Source organism: Schistocerca serialis, chromosome 3 (genome assembly GCF_023864345.2).
Source record: "Schistocerca serialis cubense isolate TAMUIC-IGC-003099 chromosome 3, iqSchSeri2.2, whole genome shotgun sequence".
In the NCBI taxonomy this organism is placed as follows: Eukaryota; Metazoa; Arthropoda; class Insecta; order Orthoptera; family Acrididae; genus Schistocerca; species Schistocerca serialis.
The window spans coordinates 632,595,977-632,612,136 of NC_064640.1; positions in this window are offsets into that span (position 1 = coordinate 632,595,977).

Genomic DNA, 16,160 nt, shown 5'->3' on the forward strand with positions numbered 1-16,160 from the left:
TAACTGCTTGTGCCTATTTCCTAATCTGATGCGTTTACATTTTAACAGGCATTACCTTCTGTGGTTATAGTTCTGTTCTGGTGGCTTCTGCGTCGCGTCAGTGAAAACGTGCTCTCGCACAATGTCGTAGCATCAGCGTTGTATCGTTAATCTCTAAGGTGTATTGGGTATGAGAGTGTAAGTAGGCTGTTTAGGTTTTTATATTGGTAACGCCACATAGCGCTCTGTATGAAAATCACTGGCTCTGCTGTGTGCAGTCTGTGGCTGGTTAGCGTTGTTGTTGGCTATTGTAGTGTTGGGCAGTTGGCTATTAACAGCGCGTAGCGTTGCGCAGTTGGAGGTGAGCCGCCAGCAGTGGTGGATGTGGAGAGAGAGATGGCGGAATTTTGAGAGCGGACGATCTGGACGTGTGTCCATCAGAAAGAGTAAATTTGTAATATTGGATATCATGGACTGATATATATTATGACTATCGAACACTATTAAGGTAAATACATTGTTTGTTCTCTGTCAAAATATTTCTTTTGCTAACTATGCCTATCAGTAGTTAGTGCCTTCAGTAGTTTGAATCATTTATTTAGCTGGCAGTAGTGGCGCTCGCTGTATTGAGTAATTCGAGTAACGAAGATTTTTGTGAGGTAAGTGATTTGTGAAACGTACAGGTTAATATAGTCAAGGCCATTCTCTTGTAGGGATTATTGAAAGTCAGATTGCGTTGCGCTAAAAAATATTGTGTGTCTGTTTAAGCACAGTTATGTACAATTTTTCTAAGGGGGCGTTTCAAGAGTACATGGTTAGGTTCCTTAACGTACTTTCATATTCAACACAATCGTTCCCACTCCTGCGCACCACTCACATCTTGTAATGCCAACCAGTTCTGAATGCTGACGAGGGGCCGCGCTAGACAGGAAAATCAAACAAATATGACAGACCCCGTGGAACGACAAGCGAGAGGGAACGATGAGTTCCTAACCGACGATATCGAATTTAAGGACGGGGAGTCATCCGGACTGCCAACTATGAATCCGCTCTCGGAACAGCCAAACAGCCGCGTGAAGTAGAGTAATGAGATTACAATTTCTCGTGAAGGCCATTCACGGTCACGTGATTATCCCAACTTAAGTGAACACATTCAACAACACGATAGTCCGTGTGATAAAACCAGATGCAAATCATAAATCCAATCACTGACAGTTACATACAAGATCTTGGCCAGATACGTTCCCAAAGCAGGTGTCACGCTTACAGTGCACCGGAGTTAAGGGTCAACCCGCCACTCTTGCCAAATGAGGGACGCGACACAGAGTGATACGACTTCATTGCATCTATGAAGAAGTTAGAGGAAAAACGAGAACAGCAATGGAAAGCAGAATTAGCCGAACGTAAAGCGGCTAGGGAAAAACTAGAACAGCAACGTAAAGCAGAATACAATAAACATGAAGCACGATTGACTAAGATTTACGAGGAATTACGTTGACAAAATGATGACAGTCACTTGGCAGCAATTACGCACGCAGACGAGTTGTCGTGGAACTATCATTGAATCGTTCTGGCATTTTAACAGCCGATGTTTCATCTTATTTCTTCGCTAAACGTCTGCTCAGAGCGAGGTGGCGCAGTGGTTAGACACTGGACTCGCATTCGGGAGGACGACGGTTCAATCCCGCGTCCGGCCATCTTGATTTAGGTTTTCCGTGATTTTCCTAAAATCACTCCAGGCAAATGCCGGGATGGTTCCTCCGAAAGGGCACGGCCGACTTCCTTCCCCATCCTTTCCTAATCCGATGAGACCGATGGCCACGCTGTCTGGTCTCCTTCCCCAAAACAACCAACCAGACCAAGCTGCTAACTGTAATGGCTCCTAATTATCCCACAATTTTCTTTTATTCTTCCAGTTCCTACCCCTTGCCTCAATTGTTTTGGTTCATTTACGTACCTTTACTTGTGAATGAGGCTCATACTTTTCATTTTTAGAGTTGCACCGACTTCCTCTAACCTGTTCCAGGTATACAGGGTGTAATGACGCAATTTGCGGTCGCCATGCTCATCACAGTTCAGGACACAAAGTTCAAGACAAAAGTGTATCTAGCAAAACCTAGCCCCGCCTGTAGGTTTAATAGAAAAGAGATTTAAGGAACAAGGCCCTGGGCACGCTGTTACTGTGTGCGGTTTGGCCAAGAACAGGTTGCATGAACTCAGCGCTTTGCCATGACTGTCCCATTACCCCATTGAAACGGGGTAATGTTCGAGTTGCGTTCGTGACAAACTTTTTTTTCACTTAAAGCATCAAATTGTATCCAATTTACACCTCCACAATGCGGTATCTTGTGTATATCTTTATGTTACTGTTATGAAACATTAAGACGTAACATGAGCTTGTTACAGACTCAAGCGACCACTTTGTTTCGTCCATGACACAAATAAAGCCAATAGAAAATAATGGTGGATAAAGTAATATTGTCTGTATTCACAAGAGGTGAGCTACACTAGATTGCACATTATGTTACGCACAATAATTCTTTTCTGCACGTTTGACGACCGTGCTTACAGTATCTTCATGTAGTCGGTACATACACATACTACAACATTCACTTCAGAGAAGTTGTCCAAAGCGACCACCTTGCATTTAAAAACGCTTGGCCACTCGCTGGAACATACTTTGCCAGACTCTACGCAACACACCTGCAGCCGCCACTGCCGAAGCGATACACACGCTGTCTATTATGTCGTATATATCCGTGGGTGGAGTGCTATGAACTTGGTTATTTAAGCGTCCCCACAAATAAAAAATCTGGTGAATCAAGGTCCGGGGAACGTGGAGCCCAAAACACTGCGCCTCCAAGACCTATCCATCTCCCTGAAAGAGCTTCATTTAAATAGCTATGTACATCCTTCTCAAAGTCGTCGAACACCAATTGCAACGTTTTCTAATGTATAGGGTGACGTATTGCAAAGAAAAGTACGATACAAGGGCGCATTCAACAAGTCTAGCAATAGGTAAGGGTTCAAAAGCAGTCTTCCCACTATTCCTGCCCACAGGTTTGTGCCAAAGCGTGCCTATACGAAACGGGCACTGGTGACATGTGGATTGTGCTCCGACCAATAATGGCTGTTGTGGGCGTTGAAAATACCTTCACGAGTCAAGCTAGATTCGTCAGTCCATATCCAGTTACTTACAAAATGTTCTTTATCTTCCACTTGGTGCAAAAACCGTTCAAAAAACTGTATTTGTCAGATGCGGTCTTCTAGCCGCTGGTGTTGAGTTAACGTGTGATGATATGGGTACAGTTCTTCATCGTGCAACACTTCAGCAACCACTTTTTGAGATATCTGGAACTGCCTTACAATATCACGGGTGTTTCTCCGAGGTGACTGGGGATCAGTTTCAAGAATCGCGTCTTCTGTTTGTGGAGTGCATCTAGTCCTTGGACGATCTCTGTCCGTTCCTTATGAACGAAGAGCACTAATTTCTCGAAGGCGTTGCTCCAGGCGCCTTTGAGGACACCGTAAGCATAAGCACGGACAGCAGCAGCAGATGCTTGGTTATCAGATGCACCCAGCAACAAAAGTATATCGACATACCTTAGTATTCATTGTTTGTATAGTCCATCGGGAAGCCACCATACATGACACTGACAGGACATTTATTATTGAGCACTGCGTGATTAGTAGATACATGGATGCAGTTTAATGGATCCCAACATCATGTGATAGGCTGTTGTCATGTGACAAAAAGATGACCTGCTTATAAACGACGAGACTAGCTAACGGACGTCTAAGAAGTAAAAGAAATACAACCTGAAGAGTATTCTAAATATTACAACTCCATGGTGGATATGGGTTTGTTGTCTCAGCAGTCTACTCAGTGAGCTATAACTTCTGGTTCGGTAGTGTGGGATCATACATGTTCCTATTTGTATTCCGATGCGCCGCACTGTGTGACAGTGTTGGCTGCTTTTTGTTTTCATATAAATGTTTTCATAAAGCACCCAATCTGATTTTGCTAGATAAACTTCTGTTTTGAATCTGGATGAGGAATCGTATGCCGATCTCCTAGTGTGGCATTTTTCTTCAGCCTGTATTACTAATGTTACGCAGTGTGCAACACTTCCTTATTCGGTAGTTGCTATCAGTGCACATCAGAATGGTGGTGCCGGTCTCTGGTTAACTCAATCAACTGTTGTTAGCTTGCCTGATGCATGATGTCAGAATCGTAGCTCGTGATGGCCAAATTCCAATAAATAAATGAATAGACAAATAAAAGAATCGTAGATCTATCCTTTCACCCGACGTACCTTCAGAAAGGAATTGTGTTGGGAAGGTGTGGCGGAGCGGGGGGAGGGGGGGGAGGGAGGTTCCTTCAGTGCACCGCTTACACCCAGTCACGCGTGATAGTCAACTTGAAGGGAGTATTGTGCGGTGAGAACTCCCCTCTGATATATCCACTCTCGCCCATAACCCCTCCTAGTCGGGAAACACGTTTATCCGGTACTCTCCCCACCTCTCTGAGTTGCGTTCTTTTCAGACGTTTAAGAAACTCATTGTTGACAGAGTTTTATTGTCTTAATTCTTCCCTCTTGGTTAGACTTGCATTACCTCCAGTGACAATATTTCACTGAATTAGATATTAAATAAACAGAACATAATACCCTTACTGTAACGAATTAAGTAGATATTCCGCACCGGTATTCATATTATGAGGCAGAATCAGCTAGTTTCATCAGATACCTTGTAACAGCTTGTAGTAATACACATGTAACAATATACGTACTAAGGAAAGGGCTTGACGAATAATTGGCTTGTTCCTAATGGGCTTTATCCTCTTCTCACAACCCGTATTGGGGTCTGCAACTGTACATGGGTGATAGCCTAAGACTTTCGCCACTCAGTAACGGACGTCGTATAAAAGATAGAGTTGTGAGATTTTATTATCTATCAAGTGTAAGTGAAGGTGACTTCATGACTTGATGAACATTAGCTTAGCCGGGGAATAACCAGTAATATCGTGTATTAGATTCTTGATGATTTCTGCAAACTGCAGAATGTATTTTACCCATTCAGAGTGTTTGGTTTAGCAGATTTCCCCGTCAGTTCCTTGTATCTCTAAAAGATCTTTCCTACGGCTATGTTTAGTTTTTCGCATTACCTTTGATGCAAGAGGAGATCGTCAGTGACATCTGAAACCCTTACAGTACATGCGGCGGGGTGTGTGTCCGATCGAACAAGTCTGCACATCACACGTCCTACTCTCAGCTATAACAATATTTATTTCGCCATAAAAATAGAGGTCAGTTTGGTTAACTCGCAGGTACACGTAGAAATCGGTTTCGTCACACCACCATCCTCAAGGTCGAGCGCTAGTCTCTGATACATTGAGTTCTGATATGTTTCCACGCTTAGTTTCATTAATTTTTATGGTCCTGTTTTGTCTTGGGCTAGTACTCATCCGGAATGGCATCCATGAAATATTCACATGCCTTTCACGGTCCTGCAGTGGAATAAATAAGCTCCGTGGCCTCCCTGCCAAGGGCCCACACATAAACTAAATATACAGAGTTTCCGACCAAGACATGGATAGCACATATCGAAATTTACTGATCCATGGCTTTGGGTAGAGATCGTTCGAGGGGCTGGGGAAGACCAAGTGCTCCTGGATTGACATAACCTGCGCGAAGGTATTATCCTCTCTGTGAACCTCATTTCTGCATTCCCGGTTTCTTTGCGACGGTAGCCGTACTTCTCTAACTTTTCCGTTTATATCACTCAGTTCATTCATGAATCATTTCAACTCTTATTTCCTCTTGCTCCGGAAAGCTGACGGGCACTACCTGCTTGGACACAGGCTCTCGTCTCAATCATGGTTTTTCTATTGCTGTACTTATTATTTGAAGCTGTTCTTTCATTTGGGTGAACTCAGTATCCTGAACTTTAGTGATTTCTTCAAGGGCGAACATTTGGCGTTCAGTTATTCATACTTACTGTCTTGCACTTCGGCCGAGCAGTTCTAGGTGCTACAGTCCGGAACCGCACGACCGCTACGGTCGCAGGTTCGAATCCTGCCTTGGGCATGGATGTGTGTGATGTGCTTAGGTTTAAGTAGTTCAAAGTCCTAGGGGACTGATGACCTCAGAGGTTAAGTCCCATAGTGCTCAGAGCCATTTGTCTTCGCGAATGATTTCCATTGGTCTTATCAATTCATATTGCTTTGTATGACATTCGCTACATTTTTGCTTATGTTAGCAATCTCAGCCTTTATTACTTGCATCCTTTCCTTGCATTGGCTTTCCAGTGGCTTAACTTTCTCATCAGTTTCTTCAAAATTCTGATCGATCTCCACTGTCTGTCCGTGATCCACATCTACACCTACATGGATACTGTGCAAATCACATTCAAGTGCCTGGCAGAGGGTTCATCGAACCACCTTCACAATTCTCTATTATTCCATTCTCGTATAGCGCGCGGGAAGAATGAACACCTTTATCTTTCCATACGAGCTCTGATGTCCCTTATTTTATCGTGGTGATCGTTCCTCCCTATTTAGGGCGGTGTCAACAAAATATTTTCGCATTCGGAGGAGAAAGTTGGTGATTGGAATTTCGTGAGAAGATTTCGTCGCAACGAAGAACGCCTTTCTTTTCATGATTTCCAGCCCAAATCCTGTATCATTTCTGTGACACTCTCTCCCATATTTCGCGTTAACATGAAACGTACTGCCTTTCTTTGAATTTTTTCGATGTACTCCGTTTAGTTCTATCTGGTAAGGATTCCACACCGCGCAGCAATATTTGAAGAGAGAACGGACAAGCGTAGTGTAGGCAGTCTCCTTAGTAGGTCTGTTAGATTTTCTAAGTGGCCTTCCAATACAATGCAGTATTTAGTTTGCCTTCCCCACAACATTTTCTATGTGTTCCTTCCAATTTACGTTGTTCGTAACTGTAATATCTAGGTATTTATACGGTTTTTTGATTAGACTGATTTATCGTGTAACCGAAGTTTAACGAGTACCTTTTAGCACTCATGTGGATTACCTCACACTTTTCGTTATTTAGGATCAGCTGCCTCTTTTCACACCATTTAGATATCTTTTCTAAATCGTTTTGCAGTTTGTTTTGATCTTCTGGCGACTTTATTAGTCGAAACACGACAGCGTCATCTGCATACACCCGAAGACGGCTGCTCAGATTGTCTCCAAACTCGTTTATATAGATAAGGAACAGCAAAGGGCTTATAATACTACCTTGGGGAACGCCAGAAATCACGCCTGTTTTACTCGATGACTTTCCGTCAGTTACTACGAACTGTGACCTCTCTGGCAGGAAATCACAAACGCAGTCACATAACTGAGACGAAATTCCATAAGCACGCATTTTCACTACAAGCCGCTTCTGTGGAACAGTGTCAAAAGCCTTCCGGAAATCCAGAAATACGGAATCGATCTGAAATCCCTTGTCAATGGCACTCAACAAAAAATGGCTAGAATGGCTCTGAGCACTATGGGACTTAACATCTGTGGTCATCAGTCCTCTAGGACTTAGAACTACTTAAACCTAACTAACCTAAGGACATCACACACATCCATGCCCGAGGCAGGATTCGAACCTGCGTCCGTAGCGGCACGCGGTTCCAGATTGAAGCGCCTAGAACCGCACGGCCACACTGGACAGCCCGGCACTCATCACTTCATGTGAATAAAGAGCTAGTTGTGTTTCACAAAAACGGTGTTTTCTAAACCCATGTTGACTGTGTGTCAATAGACCGTTTTCTTCGAGGTAATTCATAAAGTTCGAACACAATATATGTTCTAAAATCCTGCTGCATATGGAAGTTAACGGTATGGGCCTGTAATTAAATGGATTACTCCTACTACCTTTCTTGAATATTGGTGTGACCTATGCAACTTTCCAGTCTCTGGATACGGATCTTTCGTCGAGCGATCGGTTGTATATGATTGTTAAGTATGGAGCTACTCCGAAACGAACCTATTTGGTACACAGTCTGGACCAGAAGACTTGCTTTTATTAAGTGATTTAAGTTGCTTCACTACTCCGAGGATATTCACTTCTACGTTACTCATGTTGGCAGCTGTTCTTGATTCGAATTCTGGAATATTTACTTCGTCTTCTTTTGTGGTACTCCTTGCTTAACCATTCAACATGCTACCCATAATCTCTATCGACTCATCATCCTTTCTGTCAGTATCTTCATTTGTTCCCTCCTTTTCTTCAACTGTTGCATTCGTTTGATCCAGAAATACCTGAAAGGCGGCGAGATCAGAGCCAGAGACTGCACAAGGAGGTGATTCGCAAGACTCTGGTTCATGCGTCGGTTCTTCATTCACAGTCACTACGGTACCTCTACTAACTTGCGTTTCTGTCTCTTGTCCAGTTTTCATGTCAATTTTAATACTAATAGATTTCTAGATCACCCGTAATTCACCTTAAATCATGTTGCGTACTATTCACATGGTTCTTGGAACTGTGGAGTACATTATATTCGAGAAAAATCAGCTTCAATTGTTCTAGTTGCATACGCAGTTCAACCACAGTCCAGCGGCCCGTTCGTGGCTTTGTCGTGGACAATAGGCAGGTTACCTGCCGGCACCTGAGGGCCGTCGCCTCAGGTGCCGCTAATCCCATAGCCAGGCTCAGGGTTATTTGCAGTATTTCATGTCTGTACTTGACAGATTTCCTTGTCGCCCGAATTTCACGACTTACTGCCCTCTGTTTCGTCAATGCTGGAATCGAGATTAAGTTCCCCTCTATTTATATTTCCTGTACTAACACTGTCTGATACGCATACTTTCTTGCTTTCAGAAGACCTGTCCAACACTTTAATTCCCACCAGTACAGCGGCAGCATTTACTAACTTGTCCACAGTGTTATATACCGAATGTCTGATCAGCTTTTTCTCTTCAGCCTCCTGTGTTACAACATTATTTTTTCCATACTGGCGATTGTACGGACCGCCAAATTGTTACCTTCCCTTAACATTCGACATTGCAGCATACAAACACAGGTCTAGTACATTAAATAACTACCTGAGTACCAAGGTCACGTATCCCTCAGTCGTTTTACCAAATCCCGACAGCAAGACGACAAGGCGAGATACAGGGTGGGGTAAATAAAAGTGGCCTGGACGAGTGAATATGATTGGACGTGAACGTATGCATGTAACCACACCAGTACCAAGATGGAAAAACTGCCCTCTGAACCTTGGCGCACATCTACACAGTGTTCACGCCTGACAAGAGTTGTTAGCAGAAATCAATCCGGTCGCGGTCCTAGCTGGCCGCCAGGGTCACCTGATGTGTAAGTATGCGATTACTTTTTGTGGGGAACCCTCAAGTCTAAGCTGTATCGCAACAGCCCTTATAATCTTCGAGAACTGCAGCAGAACATTTCGGATGAGATTGCAGCAATTCCAGTAGTCCAGCTTCGATCCGCCTTCAGCAGCTTGCTGAACAGGTCCAAAAACGGCCAAGAGATGAATGCTGCTCACTTTTAACATCTGCTATAGTATGGTAACTACCGTATTTCCTTTCCTCTGCTTTGTTCCTTGGTACCCTAGAACTCTGTTCTCCGGGCCATTTTTATTTGCTGCACCCTGTGCATCATATAAGACAGTAGTGGGACTCTGCCTCTGTCCTTTTTCAGTTTCATCGTGCGTCTTGCCATATTGCACTGAATATTAGGTATTAATGCCAAAAGCATAGAGGACACCAACTAATGCAAAATTTAGTTACACCTAAAAGTTTGTAAAACACCTTAATATTGTGTTGCTCTCTCCTCGATTCGTCAGAAATCTAAAAGCAACAATTATGTGATTCCTTCCTTGCCTAGCAGTCACCCCCTTATTTTCCACAGAGCCAACCATGCACTTTCCCTTCATTCATTCGCAAAGTGACCATACCGTTTGCAGATTCAACAAATTACTGTAGATGACTCGTTACAGGGAGCATGATGTCCTTCCAACTTACACTTGGTGCATCTTAATTTGCCCAAGCCACAGTCCATCACTCTCGTGTTACCTCGAATTTCTTTTACATCAGGTTCTGACCTCTCGCTCACCGAACTAATAATCAATGTCGAGTAGCAAGACATGATTACTGTTCTATCGTTTAAGTCAGAATATATTCTAATCTTTGATACACAATCAATTATATTTCCCCCCAAAAGTCCACCGACGATCATCAGCTTCACAACGATGGACATATACTAACCGCCCCTAATTCTGAAAAAAAGAAGTAAAAACATGAAACAGAAACACGATGGCAACTTAAAAGTAATTTATTTTTGTAAATTAATTATTATTAACATGACGAATGCAAATGCTTCTTCAAAAATTAAGTCTTAACTTGAAAGGTGTCTGTTGGATTCCTTTCATGTTAATTTCCTAAAACTGTTGTCATTTACGGCATACATTCCACTTCTAAATTTATTGTGGTATTTCTGACTATCTGGGAGGAGACTGAGCAGTGGAATGTGTTACTTTTACACATAATTAAGAACGATCTGTCACACTACTACACTTTAAAACACAGTTTATATGTAATTCATGCCACACAGTCTCATGCGGAACCCACATCCACTTTATTTTATATACTGTATATGATAAGATACTGTTATCCCCCTTCCCTTCTGTGTGAAAGGATGAATGAGCAAATGTATTTCTAGTTGCATGCTTGATGGTAGCAGACAAGCCTGTCTGCTAGAGAACAGTAGGACCAACGTCGGAACAGTAGCTACGCTTTATAAAAGCAAAGAGGTTTCTATTCTTAGTATGGTCCTGTCCATCCCTTGTCATGTTGGTATAGGAAGCTGCCTCTCTGGTCACTTCCGTTTGTATCTGTTAAGCATCCTCGGTAGGGGCCCAGCCAGTCTGTCCACGGCGAGCGTCTGAAGTGGTAAGATCTCCGGCTAAGCACGTGTCTGCTAAGTCCGTAGGACAATGGATTTCTTAAGTTCAGCCTAACTGAAAATTTAATCACCTTTATGTCAGGTTTAGCTCTAAAATATCTAACGCTACTTTAAATTGCAACGCAGTGTAATTCGAGTGTGAAGTTCAGAATATCTTCCGGTAGTTGCTTTGTCACCACTTTGTGAGTAAAGTGGAACCACGTGTTGATCAGTAACTCTAACTAAGATCATCAATCTTAAATGCGAATGTGCGTGAGATTATAACGTGTCGTCTTCACAATATTTTTCAATATAGCAACTTTCCTTTATATTCAACTCACATAGGGTGTACTTTGTGAGACCAGTACCACGTGCTTAAACAATTGTTTGACCCATCAGGTTAATAGTAAGACGATAGTAACCAGTTCGAGGTTTTTCTTTTGTAAATTGCGTTTCGATGTAATTTATTTTAATTATCAAAATTATTGTGGAGTTACATTCTTTCTGTGACCCAAGTTGACCACGTGAAGCATGTGGTGTAAGCATCAAAGTAGCCCTCAGCTATTCCTTTCGGGAAGATTTCACAGTGAGTTAGTATTAATTTAGTATACCAGTGTGTGGTAATTTCATGACGGACAGGATTGTGCTACGAACGTAACTTCTTTGGGTGAAAATTGAATCGGTTGGTTGTGGTTAATTTCCTCTTGGATATGTTTCAACGTTCTTCGTGTGTTATTTTATGAATGCAGTGTTGTATGTAGTCTCCCAATCTTGTCTCCCTGTTTGATGTGTTTCGTAAGATTACAAACTCACATTTTCACAATCCTAAATAAGGCACCAGTTTAGTTATGAATCAAGTTTGATATGCTGAAATTTTAACGGAACAATTATCAATGTTAAAATAAATGTCCAAATATAAACTGATTTATTTCTTTTTATTTAAATTGTCTTTATATATATATATATATATATATATATATATATATATATATATCACCGGTTATCGTAAGATGAGTACTAAAAGATTATAATTAATGTTAGTCTGGTTGGGAATTTGGTTAGCTAGACTGGATACCTGGTGAAACAGTTGCGCAGTAATGCAAGGTTAACTTCCACAGATAGCTCACAGCTTTTAACCCACTTTTATGGTCTTGAATATCAGCACCGCTTTCAGAAAAAATTAACGCGACAACATTACAAACTGCGAAATAGACTGATGATTGAGAACATTATGACTACCGACCTACTATAGAGACAAATCCTTCCAGGCGGCAGCAGCGTATGGCCAAATTAGTATTTGTGAGCGTGCTGTCCGTGTGTAGAATGAGGAAGGCGCACGATCTATCTGAGTTTGACTGAGGGCAGACTGTGATGGCCAGGAGGCTCGGCACGAGCTTTTGGAAACTGCACGACTTATCAGGTGTTCAGGGAGTGCTATAGTGAGTGTCCTCAACACCATGCCCAGACGTCGTGGGGTTCACGGCCACCACTCATTACAGATGTGGACGTCGTAGGCTGGGCAGTCTGGTAAAACAAGACAGGAGGCAAACTGTCGCAGAACTAACATCAGATCTTAACGCTGGGCAGAATACAAGTGCACCGAAAACTTCTAATGAGGGCCCTCCGCAGCTGACGACCTTTTGCATGTGCCAATGTTCACGCCATTACATCGGCAACTACGACTGAAATGAGCACGTGACCATCGGTACTGGACATTGGTACAGTGGCAGACCGATGCATGGTCCGACGAATCCCGATACCTTCTTCATCATGCCGATGGAAGGGCGCGAATCCATCCTTTTATAGGGGAACGGCTCCTTGACACTCGTACTGCGGGACGAAGATAACCTGGCGGCTGCTCCATTATGCTCGGGAGAACATTGACGTGGGCATCCATGGATCTAGTGGAGCTCGTGAGAGTTACCATGACCACCAAGGAGTATCGTACACTAGTTCTAGACCACTTACACCCTTTCAGGATGACCATGTTCCCCAACCGCAGTGGCATTTTCCAACAAAATATTCCGCCATGTCACAAGGCCAGGAGTGTCATGGAGTGGTTGAAGGAACACAGTGGCGAGTTCCAGTTGACGTGCTGACTCTCAAACTCGCCAGATCTGAACCAAATGGAATACATCTGACATGTCATTGAATGTGGCGTCAGAGCTCATCGCCCCCTCCCCGGAATTTACGAGAATTAGGTGGCCTGTGTGTGTAGATGTGGTGCCAGCTCCCTACAACGACCTGTTAAGGCCTCATTGCTTCCGTGTCATGTCGCGTCGCCGCTGTTATCTGTGCCGAAGGTGGACATACCGGCCGTTAGTTAGGTGATCATAGTGTTCTGTCTGATCAGTGCAATTTTAATACAAATCAAATTCTTGTAACATGTGTGAGACTGGTTCTGATCAATCTTCCTACCACAACTGCGCAAGGACGCTCTGTGAATGTTTTAGGAATTTGGTGTTGAACCTACGACCTCCAAGGTAGGAAGATACCATCTCACGCATGCAAAGTTCAGCATTACGGGCAGTGATGTAATCAGACAGTGATCTCAATGTCGATTCCACAACACTTCCTGTAAAGGAAACGTTATCGCTAACAGAAATTTGTGTATTGATTCAGGCATAATTATATGTTAACAAAAAAAAAATCTTCGATTTTCGTCATTAAGATATAATTTTACTCTAAGTATTACATCATAATACCATAATTCTAATACGTACAGGATGGTAAAATATTGATATTGGGTGTTCACAACAGCGAAGCGAAGTTCCTAACTATTGTAAGCATCTTTAATAGTAAGATGGTTAATAACCACGTTTGGGGGGCGATAAAATACAAAGAAATTAAATACAATTGGGACCAGAGAGATCAATTAAGAAGAATGCATAATTAAAATAACCAATTAATGGCTGGGGGTCAGTGAAGAGCATTGAGAAAGAAGTACAAAATTAAATCAATTTAATAACTTCAAGATATAAAGCACTCTACACTGGGTGATCAATTCTTTTCGTTAAATCGGATATCTCGCGTTTCTGCTTGAATTAAGTCCGACAATCGTGAATATATTTAACTACAGGTCATGGTTAAATGTAAAAAAAAAATGGTGAGAAGGTGACGACGACAGTTCTGTCAATTGAATATCACTTGCTGGTGTAGTGCGAGAGCGCGTGTTAACCTTTCGTCGGCGGCGACCGTGGCTGCTGTCGGGGAAAGCTGTGATCCTCAGAATCTAAATCTTTCTCGACTGTTGAACACCAGTCTGGTACATTTCCAACGCCTTCGGTGAAGCTGACACTCCTAGTTGTTCCCTAGCTAAGTTGATTCGCATGGTACACGCCATTTGGTTGAAATAGTGCGTACGTCGTTTCCCTCAAATCATTTGCAAGCGTTAACTGCCAGTGCTCGGTGCGATTCTCTGTACTTGGAGACCTCGCGGTTTAACTCCTTACGAGTTAAGATGAGCCTGTGAACAAGTGTTCACTTAATAACTCTTGCAATCTTCTCATCGCGGTGCGAGCCGCCTTGCTCAAACACCCGACGACTTGCTGCAAGAGAAAGAGCGAATTTTCAGTATGCAGTTTGCCTGTATCAAAACTGTTTGCCACGCGTTTTCTTTCTGGCCAATCTTAGCGTTCGTACTTGTGATAACTCCACCCACTAGAGTTTTTTTTAGCCTCTTACAGGCGTCCTTTCTTTCGTAGTGCATACTCATGCCTTAGCAATTTCGATAAGATATCTGTAATGTGATTCAAGATAACGTGTACCTGGATAAAACATTTATATGCATGGGAGCCGTATCGTAATTGCCAAAGGCTCGTGCATGGAAATAGAAATTGCAACAGAAGGACACAAGATGTGGTACGCAAAGGGAATCAAACTTGTATTTTTAACTTATTCATCACATTTTAACGACAAATCTTCAGTTCTCTTCAAAGAACTCTCCACTCGTACTGATACACTTGTCTAATCTTTTATTCCATTTTTCAAAACATTGTTATTGTAGTGGACTGACAAGACAGCCAGTCCACAGTGACGGGTAACCGAAAGGCACGCGCTTAAACTCACGCAGGCTGGCGTGAGGTCTGAAACAGGATACGTAACGAATGCTATAAAGAAAAGTACGTAGCTGCTGGAATACTTAACTTTAATCCACAATTAGTGAACATTGGTCTAGTTACTGTACATGCTTCATTAGATACATAGCAAAGGATAAATGGCGCCTTGCTAGGTCGTAGCAATTGACTTAGCTGAAGGCTATGCTAATTATCGTCTCGGCAATTGAGAGCGTAATTCTCAGTGAACCTTTCCTAGCAACGTCGGCTGTACGACTGGGGCGAGTGCTAGTACGTCTCTCTAGACCTGCCGTGTGGCGGCGCTCGGTCTGCAATCACTGATAGTGGCGACACGCGGGTCCGACGTATACTAATGGACCGCGGCCGATTTAAAAGCTACCACCTAGCAAGTGTGGTGTCTGGCGGTGACACCACAGTTATATTATTATTAGGTGATACTTGATAGCGCCTCCGTATTTTTCCATTAGCCTCGGCTTTCCTCTCCTTTCACTTTTCATTCTAGGGAACAAAAAAAAGTCACAAAGGTCGGGTTCGTGTGGCAGGTGATGAACAAGGGTCATACCATTTTTGGTCAAGAATTGTGCTACAGACAGGGCTGTGTGAGCAGGGGCATAATCATGATGGAAGAACCAGTCACTGCCACAGACCAGGTCGCTTTCACCGCACACCGTCGAGAAATTTTTTCAAAACTTTCGAGTGGAAAGCCTGATTAGCTATCTGATCCTGCGGAACAAACCCTGAATGGACGACTCCTCTAACATCGAAAAAACAAATCAGCATTATTTTAATGCCTGATATCAGGCGACGAGCTTTCTTGGGGCGAGGCGAACTTGACGTCTTCCATTGTCTTGATTGTTGCTTTGATTCAGGATTGTGAGCATATCAACAAGTTTCGTCAGCTGTGATGATGTTTGAAAAATAGTTTTTATCGTGCAGGGACTCTTCTTTCAAAGCACAACATTCTACCACGTGACATTATTTTTGTTCAGCAGTCAGCGGTCGTGGCACGAATTTGGGAGCCACCCATTTTTATTCCAAAATCTCCTGTCACAATTCGCTGCACTGAACTCAGTCACTCCCGACAGCACCACAATTTCTTCAACAATCAGTCGTCGATCATCGTTGATGACTGCACGAATGTTTTCAACGTTTTCACGTGTTCGGGCAGTGGAAGAACGACCAGAACGCC